The sequence below is a fragment of the Nannospalax galili genome, unplaced genomic scaffold (genome assembly GCF_000622305.1).
Source record: "Nannospalax galili isolate Female #2095 unplaced genomic scaffold, S.galili_v1.0 scaffold281, whole genome shotgun sequence".
Taxonomy (NCBI): domain Eukaryota; kingdom Metazoa; phylum Chordata; class Mammalia; order Rodentia; family Spalacidae; genus Nannospalax; species Nannospalax galili.
This window is the reverse complement of record NW_008349068.1, coordinates 3,594,504-3,599,219: the sequence shown is the minus strand read 5'-3', so window position 1 is coordinate 3,599,219 and position 4,716 is coordinate 3,594,504. Positions and strand designations below refer to the sequence as shown.

General features: G+C 41.2%; 1 pseudogene; it reads right to left on the bottom strand.

The window, feature by feature from the left end:
• Positions 1-669, bottom strand: part of LOC103744477 — a 9,312-nt pseudogene extending 8,643 nt beyond the window's left edge.
• Between the last annotated feature and the right edge of the window lie 4,047 nt (positions 670-4,716).

Below are 4,716 nucleotides of genomic sequence, written 5' to 3'. Positions count from 1 at the left end.
CGGCTTTAGACATGCCTGGACATGCCCTGGCATGCCCTGACCCCCACCTGCTATTCCCCCCCTGTAGGACCCCCAGATTGGGGTACCCTACGTTCTCGGGAGGTCGCACCCCAATAACTCAGTCCTCAAACCAGTAGATGCAATTGCAAGAGGATTTAATCGCCCAGGCGGTCTCCCCCTTAATCAAAAGGGGAAGTGCAGATTCAGTTTAGAAGCTAGGTTATATAGACAGAAACCACAAACCACAAGCAGTAGGAGGGGCTGGTATTCAGGTCGGAGGAGCTGGCATCTAGGTCACAGTAGGAGTGCTCGGTTACATGGTTACAGCAAAAATGGGAGGGGGATTTTTCAGGTATTTTTCCAGCTCAAGGAAGCATGAAAAGGTCATCTTTTCTTTTCTATAGTTAGAATTATTTTTCTTTTATTTCCTTGTACAGTTTCCCAGAATATAGCCTGGGAAACTTAGTTTCAGTTTACTTTAATCTGGGGGGCTTTGATTTAAAATTCTATCACCAGATGCCAACAGCCCATCTCTTCATCTTGGGCTTGCCACAGAATGAGCAAGTATATTTGGTGTGCTGGCTGATTTCAATCTTCATTTTCTGGAGGGCGGCTCCATAGCGTCCGGTATTTACCCAAGATCCCAACCTTCTTGGTGTGTTTAGCCATGTTGCCATGACCTAGGCCTGAGCCCGGAGAGCCTTGGCAAGCATCTTTACCCCCTAAGCCATCCTCCCAGATTTCAGATTCTTTTCTATGGTAGAAATAAGGGTGGGAGGATATTTTTATGTGGCAAGATTTTGTTTCATTGAAAATATTTCTTTGTGTGGGGCTTTTTTTTTTTAGTGAGTGTCTAAGTTTTTTGTTTTTTTGGGTTGTTTGTTTGTTTTTTGAGACAGGGTGGGTCTCCCTGTAGCCTCAGTTGGCCTTGAACTCACTATGTAGACCAGGCTGGCTGTGATCTCTGTCCACCTGCCCGCCTGCCTCTGCTTCCCAAGTGCTGGGATTAAAGGTGTGCGCCACCACTCCCGGCTTAGTGTCTAAGTTTTTTAATTAAAAAAAATTTTTTTTTTGTCTTTTTGAGACAGGGTCTCCCTGTAGCCCCAGCTGTCCTGGAACTCATTACGTAGACCAGGCTGGCCTCGAACTCACAAAGATCCGCCTGCCTCTGCCTCCCAAGTGCTAGGATTAAAGGTGTGCGCCACCAAACCCGACCTAATTACAAAAATTTAGTTGGAGACTTTTTAATGCATTTTTTTCATATATATACAGAGAGAGAAACAGAGAGAGAGAGAGAGAGAGAGAGAGAGAGAGAGATTGTTACTATGCAGCATTGTCTTTTTTACTTTTTTTTAAACTTTTTAATTTTATTATTTTTATTTTATGTGTATGCGTGTATTGCCTGCATGTAGGTAAGTGCACCCGTGTTGTGTGTGCATTGCCTGAGGTCAGAAGAGGCTGTCAGATCCCCTGGGACTAGAGTTACAGACAGTTGTGAGCTGCCATGTGGGTGCTGGGATTCAAACCCCGGTCTTCTATAAGAACAACCAGTGTTCTTAACCGCTGAGCCATTTCTCCAGCCACCTTTTTTTACATTTTTAAAAAAAGATTTATTGGTATTTTATGTATTTGTGTGTGTGTGCCATGTGTGTGCAGAGGCCCTCAGAGACCAGAAGAGGTTAACCTGTGGAGCTGTGGTTAAAGGTAGTTATAAGTCATCTGATGTGGGTGCTGAGATATGAACTCAGGACCTCTGGAAGAACAGCAAGAGCTCTTAACCTCTGAGCCATCTCTCTAGCACTAGAGATTTTTTTTTTAAGATTTTTATTTCATGCTTCAATATGGAACATTAAAAAAATACTAAATACCAGTGTTTTCTGGTAAATATTGATTTACCCCTGACAAAATGACCAAGTATAACTCAATTTTAGGAGATAGTGACACCATCAGCATAATGACTAAAATGAAAAATAGCAGTACTTAAAATTATGTACACTATTTTACCATTATCATGTAAAATTTCTTTTTTAACTTCTACAAAGTTTCTCTATAAAAAGAGACACCTCCAAAACTGAATAACAACACTAAACTATAAATTTTAATTCAGAAAAATAGGGAATTGTTATTCAAATTTTGGCATTAAGAATTCTTTTAATCTGTTAAAAAATATCATGAATGTATTGAGACAGGTGAGGAGAAAAGGAACTGACAACTGACGGGTTCATCAAGTAGAAAATGCTCACTTAGGCAAAGAAAAATGTCAAGAGCAAGAACATGTAAATAAGAGTCTTTCTGAATCTGGGTGTGGTGACACATGCCTGTAATCCCAGCACTGGGGAGACTGAGAAGGAGGATGGACCATTTGAAGCAATCTGGGCTATACAGTGAGGCCCTGTATCCAAACAAGCAAACAAGATTCTTTCTGCAAGATAAACAGGTATGCTGTTCTTATATTATTTACCCCAGTGAAAGAGATGTTTTTGAAGATTGCTTGTCTATGGAAACTTCTATAAAATTCAATTACTGGCTTTCATGATTCATCTTTTACTAAAACAATATCCTGAGTCCATGTACTGTTCTAAAAGCTCATCCATCATTCTGCTTCTCATCTCGAAAGGAAAGTTCATGAGCAGAATCATAAAAGTTTAGAACTTGAGTGCTGGGGATTTAATTCAGTTGGCAGAGTGTTTGCCTAGCATACACCAATCTCTGGGTAGATCTCAGCACCACATAAACTGTGTATATGGAAAACACCTATAAGCTCAGCATTTGGGAGGTAAAGGCAGGAGGGTCAAGAGTTCAAAGCTATCCTCAGCTATATAGCAAGCTCAAGTCCAGCCTAAGATGTGTGAGACCCTGTCTCAAAAAAAAAAGGGGGGAGTGGGTTTTATCCCAGCCCTTGGGAGGCAGAGGCAGGTGAATCTCTGTAAGTTCAAGACCAGCATGGTCTATAGAGTTCCAGGCCAGCCAGGGCTACACAATGAGATTCTATCTCAAAAATCAGAAAAAAGGAAGGGGTGGTGGAATGGAGAGATCGCTCTGTGATTAAAAGCAGTGGCTACTCTTTCAAAGGACCCAGGTTCAGTTCCCAGCACCCACATGATGACTAACAACCTTCCTTAACTCTAGTTCCAGGGAATCCAACAACCTCTCTGGCCTCTGAAGTTGCACTTACATATATGCAGACAGAACACTCATATACATAATATAGAAATAGATAAATAATTTAAGAGTCCCAAACATTTAAAGAAAGAAAGAAATTCAGAAGTAAGGCTGGGTGTATGTCAACGGCAGAGCACTTGCTTAGCATGTGTGAAGCCCTGGGTTTGATGCCCAACACTAAAAATAAATAAATAGATTGATGATAAATTAAAAGATAAATAGAACTTAATGCCACATATATTTTCTACCTGAGGTACAACATGAAGGTTATTCTTCCAAGTTACACAACTGGTGACATACAGAACAAAGAGTTAGGACCATCTCTCCTGAGTTTCAGTGCCATACCAGACTACTTAGTACTGATAGGCTTAAATGGGGTCAGGTATCATGGCTTAAACTCACTCTAGCCTAGGTAGGCCTTGAATTTGCAGTCCTCCTATCTTGACATCCCAAGGACTGGGGTTATAAATATGTGCCATCAGGGCTGGAGAGATGTCTCAGCTGTTAAGAGCACTGGCTGCTCTTGCAGAGGACCTGAGTTTGGTTCTTAGCACCCACATGGTGGCTAGGAACCATCCATAACTCCAGTTCCAGGGGAATCTGACACCCTCTTCTTACTTCTATGGGCAACGTACAACACGGGTGCACTTACGTACATGCAAGCAATACATTCACACACAAAAAAAAAATTTTTAAAGAATAAAATAAATATACTAAATAAATATGCGCTATCATCCTTGGCTTGGCTGGGACAATTGTAAAGGAGTTTCTGAGTGGGTGAACTGAGCTGTCCAAATGCTTAGAAATGAATCACAAACCTTTGTCTACAATAGTGTATTTAGTTAAACTAACTCTTGTATGTTTTAACAAGAAACTGAGACTGAGCAATGAAGGAAACTTTAGATGTGACAATGGGTCATACTAATCTCTAGAGGACGCTGCTCCTGTAATAAACCTAATTTTTTTTTTTTGTCTTTTTAAGACAGGGTCTCCCTGTAGCCCCAGCTGACCTGGAACACACTATGTAGACCAGGCTAGCCTCAAACTTACAAAGATCCCCCTGCCTCTGCCTCCCAAGTACAGGAATTAAAGGCATGCGCCACCATGCCCAGCTAAACCTAATTTAAAAAAAAATTATTTATTATTTTTATTTTATGTGTATGCGTGTATTGCCTGCATGTAGGTAGTTACACCCATGTTGTGCAATGCCCACGGAGGTCAGAAGAGACTGTCGGATCCCCTGGGACTGGAGTTACGGATAGTTGTTAGCTGCCATGTGGGTGCTGGGATTTGAACCCAGATCTTCTGCAAGAACAACCAGTGTTCTTAACCGTTGAGCCATCTCTTCAGCTCCTAAACCTAATTCTTTATAAGGACAAATTAATGACTGAGTCAGGCATGACATTTTCAGAACCCTATAATGAAGTTTGGTTTGAAGGTTGAGGTTAGAGCAAGGAACTTAGTTTTTCCCTTTTTTTGATTCTTTCCTCTCATCTATGTCCTGTGTCTCAAGTATTAACCAGAACCAGGCGATTGATGAGTTGAAAGTTCTCT